Here is an 18,907-nt window from a genome sequence, read left to right as displayed (position 1 = left end):
GCGTGCGCCTTGATGTTGTCACATAAAGCGGAGGGACCTACAGTTTTCTGCCGAGTCCGAACGGCGATTGTATTTTAATGAGAAGCTGGTTTTCATGGCAGAAATACACTCGGAGGTTTGCCATTGCCTGCCGAGGGACGACCGCTGTTAAGAAAAAACCTTTTTCTATATTTTTTGGGATGTTGCTTTGACCAGGGCTTGAACCCAGGTACTGATGAGTGAAGGCGCGCACTGCTTACCACTACACCACAGCGGCCGATTAATTAGGAATACGTAGCAATAATTTTGGACATGTAGCCCTTTAGGTAAGTACGATTTTTAGCACATGAAAAAATTGATGTATTAACAGTGTTTGCAATTTCATGTAGACCAAAAGGAAGGTGTGCAGCAAAGTGAATTATCGGACTCGCCCCAAAGAATAAATTGTAAAAAGCCATGCAGAGTGCATATTTATATTTGTGGACGGTACCATGAACTCCACAGCTTTGATTTGACGACTTTTGTACCATTTTCGAGAGGATGCATGAATGTGGCTTCTTTGGAAGCAAGGCAATTAAAATGAAAATACACAATATGTTACCCATTTCGAACTGTGTATTATTTTCAATATCTTCACTGGTAAAGTGCTTCATGCACACATATGTAGCTCGATTTGGTGTTTAATGCATCTCCTCGCCGGCAGAACTTCTTCCACCTTTTCGCCAGTTTTGCGTTCGTAGGAAACGAAAAAAAAAACTTATATCGCACGCTTTCCTTTTGTTTTCACTATTACACTCTGCCACTGCACACTTCATTTTGCTTTGTAATGTCTCAATAATTGACCACGCAGATATATTAACGCACAAATATTAAAATTGTTATTTGGTTTTTTCGTATGCTCACAATAAACAATTGCACCAAGATGACGTCACGCACACAGCTGATTCTGTCAAAATCACAAAGAGCGGATTAGAGGTACCGCGATAGGCGCAATCTCTATTTCTCTCAATCGTGGGAGAGCAATATGGTGCTCTTTGCTTGGCTGCATCTGGTGTTTGTGATGGAGTGTTAGCAGTATAAGAGTTTTATTTACCGTTGTTGTTGCTGGTTTTGCTTTTTGGGGTACATGCAGTAATTGTAAAATATGCATTTTTTTTGCTTGCGCTTTGGATTGGGTAGCTGCGCTCTTGTAGGGGAGCGCCCTTGACACCCATCTCTCACTTAACTACCGTTCGTATTTTGTATGTAAACAATAATTTATTTATTTTGATACAGACAATGTCTTATTATTTATTTAGGTATTTTTCGGGATCACACTTTGATATTTTATACTGCTGAGGGCAGTTCGCGACGACACAAAACTCGAATAAATGTTTAGTGGGTCTTTCGATGGTTGAATATTTTGAAAGACTTTATGGGTTGCCAAAAATCCATAAACCTTGAATCCCTCTACGTCCTATTTTGTCGTCGTGTAAAGTCCCATGTTCGAATATGTCTAAGCATGTTGGAGAGATTCCTACAACATAAAAAATTCTTTAAATTTAAAAAAATAAACTGTCCGATATAAACGTATGTGAAGAAGATGTTCTTGTTTCGTTTGATGTAGTCTCTCTGTTTACAAATATTCCAACAGTCTTAGCCATGATACAAAAAAGAAGGTAGTTTCAATAAACAACTTTTTGATTAATTGTAAAAAATTCGAAGTGGCGTTACCCAACTTAAGTTTTTTGGTGGAGGGGATTTTATATCCTAAATTTGGGAGTATAAATAAAATAGTTGTATTAACATTTACCTTTTACAAATAAAAAAAATGTTTAGATTTTGCGTTAAATTTGATAACTACTTGCCAAAATCTTTATTTTTACATTAATAAAATTTTAGTGAATATAATTTATATTTTTTTTAGCCTCATTATGTCATCTGATTATTTCACAATGTAGCTAGCAAGGACTGTTACAGTTTTTTATGTCGGATACGATTGTTTCTGATATAATTCAGACCCCGAAATTACACATTTCGATATTGTCTTTGTCCATTTCTTTCAAGTAACTTGACAACGGAATATACTTTGGGACCCATGGGTACGGTGACCATCCGTGCTTTATTTTAAAGGACAGTCCTTTATTTTAACCCCCTGTCCTTTATAATTCTTTTCAAATTAAAGGCCGCCGTTTGTCCTTTATTTCTTAAACTGTCCTTTAAATCGGCTTTGCATTTGTCAGAGGTAAATTTTTAAACGCAGAATATGAAAAATAAAAATGTCCCTTATAAAATACTAGCAGACCCGGCGAACTTCGTCCCGCCCAAAATTTTTATATATTTTATAGAAACTTTTTGGTCCACCACTTTCACCAACAATTCACGTTTACGATTTTCATTGGCACATTAGTCTGCTAAGATTAAGGTTTGGTGGTCACTTGCCGCTTTAAGTAACCTAAGGAAAGTGTTATATCCGTTCTTGAAATTCTCCAGTTGTGCGACATTTCATAGCACGGTTATTCGCAAAGCGAAATAAATTTTTTCCTCTTCACTCCCTGGTGGCAACAATGACCCGGTTCTATAGTGAATGTCCTAGAAGCTTTATAGTATAGTAGGTGGCAATTTCAAAATGGGTGCGAATCATTGTTCTACAGAAATGCAATATACATATACTTATTTCAGACGAAATACCTTAAAAGTTTGAACGCATAATAATATTGGAAAATCACATCCATTGGGCCAATTGCAACGCAGGAGCGTTCGATATACTCAATGGTGCAACAGGTCGATTTAATCTGACCTTCACGGCCCCTTTTCTCACTTGGCTATTTTTAGTAATAGCTCGACTTCAGCACCACTTGGCAGCACGTTTTTGCAATAGTATTGCATACATATTTAAAACATTAGCCAAATCGGATCATAAATAAGATTTTTAGTAATAACTCAACTACAGCGCCAACTGTCGGATTAAATTGTGAAACTAAACCATCCAGAGACCCACTCAAATACACAAAAAGTTTCGTTAAAATCCGTACAATCATTTAGGAGGATTTCACTCACAAACACACCTACAGAAAAATAAAAAAATTCATTCAAAGATAGCTAAAGGTCGGTACGTTTGTAGGCCTCACACCCCTTTTCAAATAGCCCAAATTTTCTCCATGAGTATGGGCTTGATTTCAACTATATACATATCTCCATACGAAGTTCCAGTACTGTACCATGAATACTTTCAGAGATATGCAGTATAAAAATTCGATTTGTATGGGAGGTGCCACGCCCCCCTTTCCAACAGCTGCCCTCTTTCTTCATGAGTATGCGATTGATTTCGTATATCTCCATACCAAGTTCCAGGACTCTACCAATGCACACTTTCAGAGATATGTAGCATGAGAAATTCGGTTTGTATGGGAAGTGCCACGCCTCCTTTACATATAGATTTTTTTTCAGCCTAAAACCATCCTTGGGACACGGGCAGTTTCAAAAAAATCGGTTCAGCCGCTCTCGAGCCTTGCGAAAACTAACAAACGGCTTTCTAAATATATATTAGTATATATATATATATATATTATATATTATAATTATATTTTGACAGTATCCGTTGTTTCTGATTGGCGCAAAAAAATCTTGCCTAGTGACGAATTCGCCCCTTGATATGGTCGTTACTTAAAGCTATTTATATTCGAAATTGCATGAAAATTGGAAAACAGGAATCTATAAGCTTATCCAGGCAAAAAGCTACCTGCGCACCGAATTTGAAGCAAATCGGACCGTAAATTCGATTTTTTCGAATAGATCGGTGCCTGGACCAGTTCCCGGAAAAAATGGGTCATATATGCTAATATATGCTAAAAAGCTACTTACGTACTTAATTTTAAGCAAATCGGACTATAATAAGATTTTTTCGAATAGACCAGTCCTTGGTCCACCTACCCGAAAAAAGTAAAATTTTTTTAGCCTAAAACATGGTGGTTACCGAAAGCTATTTGTATACAAAATTTCATGAAAATCGGATCAGCCGTTCGCGAGATTACCTGTTACAAAAAAAATGGACTTCTCTTTATATAATTAGTATAGAAGATAATGAAAACTTTCGCCAGTTTGTTTCGCACCCTACTTAAGGGTTTCTATTTAATCGATAATCTTTGTACAATCTATAAAGCATAGGGAAAGTTGTGCCCAGGATCGTGTTGCACGCTGAGTTTCCAGTTCCACTGAAAGAGAACAATAAATCCCCTGCTGCACGGTGGTTCAATACTGGCATTCATTCACTCCATTTTGCACTTAATTTGATTAATTTATTTTTTTTTTTTATGAAAGCTTACAATGTTTGCATGAGACCAATTGAGCCTGATTTCTGAATTTTAATTTGATTATATTAAATTTTTTAGTGCAAAATGCAGAAAAGGTAGCAATTTTGAAGAAAATGTATTCTCCTCTTCCAGTTAATAAATGTTACATAACTAAAACTTGTTGAAAACAATTGTATGGTTTTCCCAAAATAAAAAAATATACAACAAAAATTTTTAAAAATGTCATCAAAAAAATGTTCACCAAAATAAATATTTTTTTTTTGGGTTTTTAGTAAAAATTGGTGGAAAAATTAAGGCTGCGGTGGATTCTGAACATTGAATTCCAATTTTGAACCACTGTGTGTTGGTTTCGTCGTGCAGTATGAATTATAATTACCATAATTATGGTAAACGCATTTTGGTAGCAAAGGATGGCGAAGTCCTTGAAAAGGATTTGGCTTCATTTTTCGCTACAGCAGGGGAACTTATACAATTAAATAATATAATTAACTGGTAAATATTTGATATAAATTACGATATGGGCAAGGTACTTTTATCATACAAGTTGTATTTACGTATTCCCAAATAATTTTGAAAAAATGTCCTTTATTTTACGTTGGTTAATATGGTCACCGTACCCATGGGCCTCATGACTTTCAGAGAAGTGAGTATTGTCCAATTCTAGTATATTTCGACAATATCGTTGTTTCTTTGCGTAAAAATAAATATATTTTACTGTTCAATATTGGAGGGTGTGTGAAACAACATTGATGATTTATTCATTTAAAAATGGAGTAAAATTTGCATTTTGACAGCGAAAATGTAAGTCCAACTCCGGCTATGCTGACCAAAGTATTTTTTACAAAAAGGTCCATATTTCAAACCGAATTTATTCATAAATTTTTATCCGAAAATGTGAACTCTTTATTTTAAACTAACGTTTAATTGTTTGATCACACTTGTATGTAAAAATTTTTTGCTTGGGTTAAGCGTTTGGACACAATGCATAAAACCTAAGCGAATGCTTTTTCTTAAAATTTCAGACCTTGTACTCAATATGTTCAAACAAATTTAAGTGAAAGATATGACATTTTAAGAAAAAGCAATTGCTCCGTTTTTATGCATACCAATATTACTGTACAAGTAAAATACCTTTTGCTTGTTTAAATTTCGGTTCTAAGAACAAAATGTTAGTAAATAAACAAGAAAATAATAACAAAATTTTGAGGATTTTAGATATTGAGTATGGTAGCACGAAATATCACAATCTACTTCATTGTCAGGATGTTAATATGGCGACGAAAAAGTGACAATGGAACTACCTTCTTTTTTGTATCATGGTCTTAGCTTCAGGACTAATTATGAAAAAATTGGGAAAAAGAGAAAATATGACAATGATTCCTAAGAACAAGTTCCGAAATATCCTAGACGTTTGCCTATTCTCAAACTTTAGGAAAGCCAATGGGCAACCTTTTTTCTCCCACTTTTGCTGATATTGTGATGGACGATTTACTTGACTATACCATTTTGGAGCTAAAACACTTAAACATCGATATTAAATTTATATCAAAATATGTAGACGATATCTTTGTAATAGTTAACCACAAAGACGTAAATATAATCTTAAAAACCCTCAACAAATACCACCACAAACTCCAATTCACCATGGAAATGGCACGTAAAGCCAGCATCCCCTTTCTTGATGCTCGCATCCACAGAGAAAGAAATAATCTCCTACTGGACTGGTACTCAAAACCGTCATCTTCAGATCGTTTGATAAATTTCTTATCATCACAACCTAAAAAATACAAAATCTATATGGCAAAAAATTTAATACACAAAACACTTACATTGAGTTACAGGAAATTTTACGACATAAAGATAGATAACCTCAAAAAGATCCTAAAAAGTAATAGCTACGCGACTTAATAAAACAAAAAATTACAGAAATAAACGGCCGCCTAAATAGAACGTCGAGTAAAGTAACAACAAACACCACAAATCGATATTTCCGCGATACTTATGTTCCGCAGTTGTCCAAGAACTTAAATTAACACATTGCCAAACAACAAAACATAACGCTAGCATACAAATCCAATTGCACTTTATCCACAATATTTACAAAAACAAAAAACCCCTATAGAAATAAACAAACAAAACAATGTGGTTTATTAAATAAAGTGCAATGGTAAAGAAGCCAAAAACTGCGACAAAGTGAACACCGGAACAACCAAGCGATCCCTGGGTACTCGTCTTAGCGAACACGAAGCAGACATAAAAAAACAAAGCACAGCGCTAGTTCAGAATATGAACACCAGTGGCCATCAAGAATGATAGAATCCAAGATTGCGCCGATCGCACCAGAATTCGTGAGAGTAATTTTGGCGTGACGTCATCGTAGAGTTGACAACTGAGAGCGGCAAATAAAACTGCTCTCTAGTGATGTGCTGAATTGTCGGTACCCAATACTTAAAACAGATCTCGGTACCCAATACTTCCTTTTCGGCACCCGATACCGATTCTTTACATTAAACCTTCCCCATTATATTTATGCATTTGAAGTTTAGAAAAAACTTTCATTACTAATTTATATGATATTGGCTAAAACACTTGAACTTATCGCAACAGAGAAATATTATTTTACCTTAGTCGATCCAAGGTTCAAGAAAAATGCTTTGACGGATCAAGAAGCCTGTCAGGGGGGAGATTCTGTAACCAGCTAGCGCCAAGTTTCGAATCGATATCGCACTTGTGGACGTAAAAAAATTTAATATCGTACGATAACAAAACCGATACCGATTCGAAAATTGTCGCTAACTGGTTACAGAATCTGTCCCCAGACCTACCTAAATGATATCGTCCGATTCAGCTGGAACAAAAATGCTTCAAACAAATAAAAGTTTCTCTACATTATGGCCTCGAACCGACATCTTTTATATGGATTAGTATTAAAAGCTCTATTGGCTCCTTCATTCGGGTTTTGATAGGCGAGTCTCCCTGAATCGGTTTTTCCATATTTTTGGCCTACGTGCACTTTTATTCCAAACCTAAATGTACTTTTTAAATCAGTTCCGAATATCGATCAATACTTAAAAGTATTAACTCAGCACATCACTACTGCTGTCAACTCGACTGTGACGTCAGCAAACAAGCTGATTCTGTCAAATTCACTGAGAGCCGATTAACGGTGTTGCCATCGGCGCCACCTTCTGTATTCTCTCCACCGTGAGTGGCCATACAGCTGATTTGGCGAACGCAAGAATAATTGATGTAGAGAAAAGAGCAAAAACAAAATTCACATTAGAAAGCTTAAAAATAATGCAGAAGAGGGACAATGTAATGAACAAGAAAGAGGATACTGTTGACATCGCTGCAGTTTATTTATTATCTTTATAAATATTAATAACATTCAGTTTGGACAAAGCTACCAGAAGCGTTGGTAATTATTTTTTGGTTTACGTTCCATAGTTTAATGTTAAATGTAATGTAAGTTAATAACTCTTTTGTGTTAAGCATAACTATTTTTTATTTATTTATTTATTTCGGTTTAGGCATTAGTACTATAAGATTCAATCTTTTATAGTACAATAATGATAAAAGTAAAGATAATACTTATTTATTTATATATTGAAAATTAAAATTCTAAAATATATACAAACGCATATGACGCATTCAATTAAACAGAGATAACACGGATACATAAAACTTATAACTAGGGATGTGCCGTGTATCCGGTAGATATCCGGAATCCGGCTTATATCCGGCCTTTTTTCTGTTATCCGACTATCCGGCCGCATACTGGTTAAAATCCGGCCGGATTTCCGGATTTCGATTATAGAAGATTCTATTTAAAAATATAGTTCAGGTATTTTTGTTACATTTTCGTAATCAAATTTAGTAGTATCTAATTAGTAATTAAGAGTTAAACATTTATATATTTTTCATTATGAAAAGAAGCATTTCCGCATTACTGCTTAAGACCGAATTTCTATTTTCAACATAAATGCTACCCGATGCACTAAACCAGACCTGGGCATATTCGCGTATACATACACGCTCTGCTTTAGAAGGCAGCGAAAGCTTCATTTAGCCGCACGACTTGTTCGCACGCACACAGTGGCATCAATTGCACGCACACTACAAAAATTCTCTGTCGAAGCTGCCCACCTCTGCACTAAACACTATTTTTGAGTTCACCGAGGAAGGTGGTTCACAGAGATAATTCATTGCCAAAGTAAAAAAATTGTTGGAAATTCTTTGCGACTATAATAATAATAGAATTGGTGCTTACACATTTGTTAGTGATTGGCCGGGCTTCTCCCCCGATTTGTGGCGTGCGCATTGCTGTTGTCAAACATGGGGAAGGACCTACAATTTTACGCCGACTCCGAACGGCGATTGTATTTTTATGAGAAGCTGTTTTCATGGCAGAAATACACTCGGAGGTTTGCCATTACCTGTCGAGGGGCGACCGCTATTACAAAAAAAAACTTTTTTTATTGTTTTTTTTTATGTTGGGTTGAACCGCTACACCACAGCGGCCGTCTATGATTCCACCCAATCAAAGGATCAGTACAAAAACCGGAATCAGTATCAGAGCCGTTGGCGATTTACTCAAAGCATATCCTGGTCTCGCTCTTCAATAGAAGCTTTCAGTAGAGTTCGGCGTTTTTCATATGATTCGGCAGGTTTCTCCAAGCTAACTACCCAGTTTTTAGATTTACTGATGTCAGAAAATAAAATGAGTTTTGAAACGTGTGTCACAAAATATTGCAACAATGAAGCCTTACGGGGCGATTCGGGAAGCGAAACGATATGTAACCATGCATATTAGTTCGATTTTCTTCACATTTAAAAAAATAAATTAAACACGCGTTTTTTCTTAGCGGCGTTCATTGCTCTTTATCTTTTGTCTTTGACTTTTCTCCTTTATTCACCAAAAATAGTCGATAAATCCGGGTTGCAGACGGAGGAGTTATCTATTTAATGCAGGATTATATCATAACTTGGATTTCAGAGTGGACATTTTGTATTCTTAATTACGTATTGGATAGTTCAACTCGAAAAAGCAGGAATTCTAGCTAAACAAAAAACCTATTATAACATTATGAAATTTATTAAGGGCAAGAGTCTACCGGATATCCGATCGGATATCCGAATCCGGCTCTTATTTTTTTCAGGATATCCGGAATCCAGTTATCCGGCAAATTCTCTATCCGGCACATCCCTACTTATAACATATATACAAACATTATGGTATGTTAACAAAGCTAAAAAAAACACTTAATTATATATTATTGCAAATATGTAGATGGTTCATCAATTTTTAGAGAAATAATTATAAAGAGTATTTTTGAAGTTGCTTCTGTTGATTTTGCTCCTAATGGTAGCAGGTATAGAGTTCCAAATTCTAATAGCATTGATGAAAAACAGTCTTGTGGTGCTCATAAGTTTGAAGACAGGCACAATTAGATCATAAGAACGCTCAGATTTTGGAAAAATCAGTTTTTTTATAAAGATAATGTGGCTCTTTTGTACTCAACATTTTAAAAAGAAAAATACAGTTTCTGGCTTTTAAATAATCAGAAATTTCACATCCTAGTAAACTAGACCTCCAGGCGGATATATGATCAAATTTCCGTATTCCATAAACATAGCGCGTAACATTATTAAATAAGGTATCAATTTTATAAGAAGACCTGGAGTCGAGCTTTCTGTATACCAACTCAGAATAGGTAATAATAGGCAAAATTAATTGAAGCGCAAGCTTTTGTTTGATAAGAGTTGGAGTAAACGGTGCAGATTGCCTTAAATTTCTTTGAGTACAATATAGTTTGCCCACGACGGAGTTAATGTGATCGACACAGGTAAGGTTAATAACAAAACCCAGGTTGGTTATTTTTTCGACTAATACAAGAGAAGTCGTACCGAGACAAACTGGTGGAATGTAGCTAAACCTGAATTTCTTCTTGTAGACAGGTAGAACATACGACTTAACCGGGTTAAGACAGAGGCCGTTTTGAGTGGCCCATCTCGAAACAGAAGACAAGTCCTGATTTAGGTTTGCAGTAATTCCAATTACATCCTGAAATGGACCAGATAAGTATATCTCGAGATCATCTGCATATGCATGAGCATTTACATATCGGAAAGTCAAGAAAATATCATTGACGAAGGCGCTAAATGGCAACGGACCCAAAATGGACCCTTGGGGAACGCCACAGATCACAGACTTTGTCTTTGAGGATACTGAGCCAATCTTCACACGCTGGGTTCTGCCTGATAAATAACTTTTCATGAGGGACAGTGCATTTTTGCCAAAGCCGAAGTAGTAAGCGAGCTTTGAGCAGAGCAATGTATGATCAACGGAGTCAAATGCTTTGGAGAACTCTAGTAAACACAGTAGGGACAATTCACCTTTGTCATAAGAAATTCGTAAGTCGTCTAAAATTTTAACCATTGCGGTAGCACATCCATGCCCAGCTCTAAAGCCTGACTGGAAAGGGGAAAGCAAATGATTTTCCGACATATGGCGAGAGATTTGTTCAAACATAATGGACTCAAATACTTTTGATAAAGCAGGTAAAACACTTATAGGACGAAAATCACAAGGAGAACACGCACGTTTATTCTTGGCGACAGGGCAAACAGAGGCAATCTTCCAAAGGTATGTATTCATTCGTTTATTAGGTTTTTGTTGTTTTATTAATGTTTTATATTTATTACTGCGCAGGTAAATAAACAAAAAAATCCCCTGAAGATGCTAAAAATCTTAGCGAAACGTCGGGAAAAAAGCTAAATAAAGTCCTTTTATTTACACAACGGGTAGATGATCTAACTTGATAAGAAAAGCCTAACAATAATTAGAATTTCAACCAAATGAAACTGATCGGAAAAACTAAACAAATATATTATACTCGGAAGGCCTGCCGAAATTTTTTTTATTATCCGGTGCACAGCGATAAATATACAACAAAGAACATGAACTACTACTACAAACATATGAAATACAAACACGAAGACCACACATGCACAAGATTAAAGTATTTTAGCAACCAAAAACAGAAGTTAGCTAAGTAGATGGAGCAATTAAAATTCTTGTTAGAATGTAAGAAGCTTTTGACAAACTCAGTTAAAAAGACAACAATAAATTGCACATCCCAAAATATAAAACAGAAAATAGAGAAAACTAAACAAATCTTCCTCATGAAAATGTTGAACATGGAAATAACACAAACAAACATGAATATTAGAGCAGCAAAAAATAATTTGCACCACACAGAAATCCAACTAAACCGCACACTAAGGCCCACTTGCAGAAAATCCAGAGTTTAATATATAAATACAGAGCTCAGTACCTCAGAGTTAAATGTTTATATTCCTCAACCCGACAATGTCTTGCAGCATTGAAATCTGGCCCAGAGTTAAGTAACCCGAGGGATTTCTAAATTAAGTAGGCACCACTCTCTCTTTTTTGATGTTTGTTTTCATTGTTTCCGTTTATTATTTGAAATTGAATATCAAATTTCGAATACAAACAGCAAAGCTAAAGAATTTAATGGCAAATATTTTTCTCACGACACTGACCGAAACCTCAGAGTTGAAGGCGGCAAAAATGAATACGTGCTTATGTATGTACATATGTAGGCACATTAGACAGCATCACTCTCCATACAAAAAAAATCGGTACTGTTTTTCCAATGGAATTATAAAATCTATTATATTTTAAGACGCCCACCAAAATATTTCAGGAAAAATATTAAGAATTAGGCGAGCTGGACCGATTGAAAACGCCTCCAAAAATGGAGATTTTATGAATAAAAATAGTTTATTTAATATGTTTTTTTTTTTTTAATCAACTCAAATGGCAAAACGGTTTAAGCTTAAAAAACTTACATAAAAATATTAAAAAATATTAAAAAAAGTTTTGAACGGAATCGTAATAATGAGATTTTAAATGCTGTTTTTTAACTTTATTCTAATCTCTTTCGATTTAGACTTGTGAGGTATCACTGGAAGGTATTTTCTCACCCTTTTTATTTCTTTGCTAATAAGCTCATTCAAAGGATGAAAGAGAAAGGTAGGATGAACGAACATCATTCAAAGTTGAATTAAGATGTGTTGGTATTTGACAAAAAAAAAAAAAACAAATTGGGACACGAATGACTTTTTTTGCACATAAATAAAAATAGTTGGAAAATACCTTTCTACCGAGATCCTATAAGTCTAAATCAAAATAGTTTTGGCACAGTTATTTGAAAAGATTTTTAAATATTTTTATGCAGATTTTTTAAGCCTAATCTGTTTTGTCATATGAGGGTACTTTTTCAAAGAAACTATTTTATTCATAAAAATCCAATTTTTGGAGGTATTTTCAAATTGCTCCAGCTCGCTTAAGTCTTAATATTTTTCCGAAATATTTTGGTGGACGTCTTAAAATATAATACATTTTGTAATCCAGGCGGAAAACCCGCTACTTTTTTTGGTGATGCAGTCTAATGTACATATGTATGTACTCAAAAATATTTTTTTACACTAAATATTTTTGAAATCTCAATTTCTTTATTCTTGTTACTGACAGAATTGACATATGTAGAGTTAGCAAGTTAACCTTCGAAAGTTGCTGGGCTAAATATTTAACGATTTAACTCTAATTTTACTCCTAACCATTGATTGTGCAAGACAATTTATTAATTTAACCGGTAAACTTCGAGTTAAATAGATAACCTGCTGTTCTGCGAGTGGGCCTAAGTGAATCGGAGTTTAACACGTTCATCAAAAAACAAAACATAAAACAAAATACATAAACGCAAAAGAAAAGCAACATCTTACCAGTATTGCAGCAACAGCTCCAAGACTTTATGGGTTCCCAAAAATCCATAAACCTGAAATCCCTCTACGTCGTATTGCCTCATCCTGTAAAGGCCCATGTTGAAATTTGTCTAAATATGTTGGAGAAATTCTAAAGCCACTCATCAGTGAAGACTATTTACAATATACAAAATTCTTTAAAATTAATAAATGAACTGTCCGATATAAATGTATGTGAAGAAGATGTAATTGTTTCTCTTGATGTTTACAAATATACCAACAGTAGGCGCATTCGTTTCGCCACTTCTCTGCTCGCTATGTTAGAGCTCTGCTCGCTTGTCAGAAAATTTGTATGTGAAAGCAACAACAAAGTTAGCTAGCACTGACGAGCATGGTGACACCTCATAAAACTGGTATAACCATGATACAAAAAAGAAGGTAGTTTCAATAAACAACTTTTTGATTAAAAAGCAGATTTTTGACAATTGCTCAATTGTGAAAAATTCGAAGCGGCATTACCCAATTGTAAGTTTTTTGGTGTGGGACATTTTATATCATAAATTTGGGATTATAAAGTAAATAGTTGTATTAATATATAGCCTTTAAAACTAATCAATATCTTATTTTGAAAACGTTTAAATTTTATATTAAATTCGATAACAACTTGCCAAATCATTATTTCAATATTAATACAATTTTAGTGAACATATTTGAAAATTATGTTAGTGTCCTCATGTCATCTCATTAATTCACAATGTAGTTTTCTATGTCGGATACGTGATTCTTATGTAATTCTGAAATTAGACATTTACACAAATTACTGAAATTACACATTTCGATCTGTTATTTAATACATATTGTCTTTGTCCATTTAACAGCAAATGGAATTTACTTTGGGACCAATGGGCCGCGAAATTTTTTGAGCAACACATATTATTTTCAGATGAAATTTTGACACACCCAAAAGTGAAGTATAAAATAAATAGATAAACACAAATTTTCAATCAAACTGATTTGTGTAGTTCAGGGGCGTCTTTTGGTAAATGTTCTGGAGGCTGTTTTAATATATCCTATCTTATTATATATTTCTTAGCTATTCTACATTCTGAGAAGTTGAGAGAATGAAGTCTAATGTTCTTTTTTGGTCAACTAGGACGTTTGATTTCATTTTTTTGCAATCATTAGTTCATTTCGCTTGAGGAGTCACAATGCCCATACCGGCTTTTTTTTGATATTTCGGACACAAGTTTTCCAATAATGGTTATAGGCTAAAACAAAACCGATATCTAAAGGGCGTGTAGAACCTCCCATACAAATCGAATTTTTCATAGTGCATATCTCTGGAAGTATTTGTGGTAAAGTCCTGGAACTTTGTATGGATATATGTATATGAAGTCAATCTGAAGCTCATAAGAGTTTATTGGAAAATGCGGCGTGCCACCGTAGAACTAGGAATAGAAGTAAATGAAATCAATCCCAAACCTATGAAAAATGGAGGTATATGAAAACAATCTCGTAGCCGTTGAAAAGAGCTAGCGGTATAAGCCAAATAAACTAAAATTCTGGTGACGCATAAAAACCTCTGGAAGCATTTACCTAGAATACAGAGATAAGGTATTTTTCCAACGAAAATATGTATAGAAAAACGGGCGCCACACCTTCTGGAAAGTAACATGTTCACAGGGTGTATCCCGAAAACCATTTTAAGCTAAACCTTCAGGGATTATATTCTTGCCAAGACCCACAGGCATAAGCCGAAATTGCGTCGCAAGTTTTATGATCGGCTTGGGTAAGGTTTAACCACTTAACCCCCCTTTGTTTTCGTCGCTACTGAATTCTATAAACTGTCAGCTTTCACACAATTTAAAATATACATTGTATTTAAAAATGTCATGAAAATTGTGTTGCTAGCTTCATGTTGCAAAAATGTTTCAAGGAAATGTGGAATTTCACACTTATTTCTTGTTTATTTCTTATTATGCTATGCTTAAGAACAAAATAATTTTAAATCGACAAAACATTAATAAGAAAATTTGAAGGATTTTAGATATTAGGTATGGTAGCACGAAATGTCACAATCTGCTTAATTGTCAGGTTGTTAATATGGCGACGAAAAAGTGACAATGGAACTACCTTGTTTTTTGTATCATGGGTATAACAGCTTCCCTCAATGCTACCAAACATGACAATTTCAAATGTAACATTTTTGAAACAGCAAACAGAATTTAAAATCAAAAATGGCAACAGAAGATAAATCGTAAATATTTAGTTTTTGTTTTTAAATAATTTAATATAAGAAATTAATAAGCATTTTTTAAAGGAAACGCAAGGTGTGGACAGTGGTCGAAACCAAAGGTTTGCTGAAGTGCTACTTGGCCCGGAAGGAGGAGTTTCTTCACACTAGGAAAAAAAGAAATACCTATGCTCATGTTTTGGAAGACATGGTAGCACAAGGCTTCACAGTAAGTTGAATGAGTGTTTTTAATTTGTGTTTTTTTAATTTGTTTTATTTTTATATAGGACCCTTCCACAACCCCGGTTACATTAGAAGGCAAAATGCGGACTTTGTTGTCTGCCTTCAAGTGCGCGAAGGACAACGCTGGAAGGACTGGAGCTACTCCATGTGTTGCCCCTTATATGGAGGAGATTTTCGGTAATAGCGCTTGCCAATAAGCACACCCTTAATGCGGGCACTGTGCAAGCACAAGCGCTGGCAGTGCCATCTCCTTCGGAACCAGCAGCAACTCAACAGCTAGTCTCCTCCCACCATTCAGCAGCACCAATATTTCACACACCATTCTACAGGCAAGGAGTATCTCCAACGCCAGCAACATCACACCGTCCCGCTTCCACAAAGCAGATATCCCACAAATTAAAAGTGTTCATAAAGCCAGCGCCAATACTATCTCACTGCTCTTCACCATCCTTACAGCCAGGACTATTCCACATTTTAATAGCGCCTCCAAAGCCAACACCACCACACCGTTCCAAGTTATCATCGCAGCCACCACAGTCCTCATACCCAGTGTTCCTAGGGCCAACACCATCCTACCATTCAAAATCGTCCTCACAGACAGCACAGACCCATTTATCAACTTCTTCATACAGGCCTACAGTATCCACAAACAATCGTCTATCTGCACACACGTCCTTAACATCATCCTCACCTACAACCATGCAATCAAAATCTCCTCAACCAGCAACATCCCTTCACAGGACTTCCATCCCACAACCACCCCCGACAACATCTCCACATCGGCCAGCACTATCTCCAGCAGCTGCATCTCCACCACCCGCATCATCCCCACCTCCGCCTCCACTATCTCCTCAAGCAGCTACAACTCCGCCCCCCGCATTATCCCCACATCCACCACCACTATCTTCTCAAATCGATTCTTCACAATCAGTTTCAAGTCGTCGCAGGAAAACAGCCCGCGAAAGGTATTATGAAGAGAAATTAAAACTGAATGAGAGACGGCTGGAAGAAAAAAGAAGATATCACGACTCTGTTGTTGAAATGTTGAGGGAAATTGAATTAAAAAAACTAGAGGTGTTAAAAAACTCCATTAAAAAACAAGTAAGAAAGTCTAAGTTCGGGCGGAGCCGAACATTAAATACCCGGCGCAAGTATTAAATATATGTTTTTTCACCTTTCCGAAACCTTCCGCTAGATGGTAAGCCGGGGTGTATCAATTTTGAATAAATTAGCGTCCTTCAATTTCGAAATATTGAAGTTTCAAGCATTTCTGAAATTTACCGTTATATGAGAAGCGGCCGTTATTTTTGGTTTGGTTTGGTACAAATTGGTAGAACGGTTACCGATATACTTATATGTGATCATAAGTGGGCGGTGCCACGCCCATTTTCCAAAATTTTACCATAAACGTATTTCTTGGTAAAGAATTGTTGTAAGCATCATTTTGAATAAATTAGCTTCAATATTTACTGATTTATCGAAGATTATGTATTTCTCTAAATTACCGTTATATGGGAGGTGGGCGTGGTTATTAAGCGATTTTAAAAATTTTCGGCCATTTGGTATGTTGTGCGAAGACCAACAACTGTGCCAAGTTTGGAAGAAATTGGTGTAGCGGTTACCAAGATATACACATGTAACCATAAGTAGGCGTGGCTACGCCCATTTTCCAAAAATTTATAATATTCTTATTTTTCGTCTAAAACTTATTATAAATATCAATTTTTAGTGAATAATCTTCAGTAGTTACTAAAATATCGCAGTTTTCGTATTTCTGGAAATTACCGTTATATGGGAAGTGGGCGTGGTTATTGTCCGATTTCGCCCATTTTCAATACCAACCTACCTTGGATTAACAGAAACCTACATACCAAATTTCGTTGAGATATCTCAATTTTTGCTCGAGTTATCGTGTACACGGACGGACGGACAGACGGACAGACGGACAGACGGACGGACAGACAGACATGGCTTAATCGATTTCTTTATTCATTCTGATCATTTATGTATACATTTGTCTATATCTATCTCGATTCGTTTTGGCTGTTACAAACAACCGTTATGTGAACAAAATTAATATACCCTTGTGCACAAGTGCGCTCGGGTATAATAATCATATTCACTATGTAACTTTTTTATTGAATTCAGTTATTTATTTATTTTTGTTACACTGAATGTGATTTAGTTTTTATATATGTAGCTTAATAAAATTAGTTTTTTGTGAAATTTAATACACGAATTTTTCCTTTTATATCCGAGCGTGCTTGTGCACAAGGATATTACAACTTTGTTCGCATAACAATTATTTACAATAACCTCTTAGCAGCAAATATTACTATCAAAAATTTTTGGAAAATGGGCGTGGCGTCACCAACTTAAGACTAGATATGTATGTGTATCCCGGTAACCAATTTATCAATTTCTACCAAACGGTACAGCTATTGTCCTTGGTACAAAAAGGAAATATATTGAAAATTTTTGAAGTAGGGAATAAAAACACCTGCTTTTAATTCGAAGTTAAGAAGTTTATAAAAAATGCGAAAAAAGATGTTTAACACGTGCGTGTATAAAGTTCGGTTTCGCCCGAACCTATACTTATTTATTAGTTTTTAAATCAAATTTTGCCCCTGCAAATAAGCAAACAATACATCTCTTCGATTACAATTTACATGGTGATTGCCTGTAAGAGGCTCATCTTCCATATTATTTTCAAGGTATTCGTTTTGGGCAATTTCAATATCTAAATCGTCAAATGTTATACAAATATTATGGAGAATACAGGCACTAACAATTAGATTGACAACGAAACATAAATTGGTTTGTTCTGTAAAATGTAACAATCTTCTAAATCGAGTTTTTAATAACCCAAAGGCGTTTTCTACAACGATGCGGGTAGAAGAGTGCACTTTGTTAAAATTTCGTTGCGATACGCTCAAGTTGCCGTAATCCTTATAAGGTGGTACTAACCAGCTTGTTGAAGGATATGCAGAATCACCCAAAATGAAGGATTCGTTTGGAAATAAACTTCGTGGCTCCGACTGCGCTTTAAAAAACAGGTTAGATCTTCGAAGGACTCTGCTGTCGTGAAGTGATCCAGGCTCACCACAATTTACGTCGGTAAATCTTTTATCAGCGTCCACTACTGCTTGAAGTACTAAGCTGTAGCTATGCTTCCGATCAAAATAGCATTCCTTATTTTCTTTTGGAGCTTTGATGCGAATATGCGTGCAGTCAATGGCTCCAATAACTCCCGGTATTCCACTCTTTTCTTTAAATTTCCTTTTCGTGTCTACCGTTCGTGATACCATCCATGTTGAAACGTTGTTTACAACAGACCAACCAGTAGGCTGAGATACTCCAAATAGGTTGC

At 35.4% G+C, this 18,907-nt stretch overlaps 1 protein-coding gene across 3 annotated transcripts in view; it reads left to right on the top strand.

The window, feature by feature from the left end:
• Positions 1–18,907, top strand: part of LOC118749524 (CUGBP Elav-like family member 2) — a gene marked incomplete at its 5' end in the record, with an annotated part of 442,012 nt that overhangs the window by 309,106 nt on the left and 113,999 nt on the right.

The sequence above is a fragment of the Rhagoletis pomonella genome, unplaced genomic scaffold, assembly GCF_013731165.1.
Source record: "Rhagoletis pomonella isolate Grant_MI unplaced genomic scaffold, Rhpom_1.0 Rhpom_scaffold_00017, whole genome shotgun sequence".
NCBI lineage: Eukaryota > Metazoa > Arthropoda > Insecta > Diptera > Tephritidae > Rhagoletis > Rhagoletis pomonella.
Note: the sequence above shows the minus strand (reverse complement) of the source record. Positions and strands in the feature narration are given on the sequence as shown.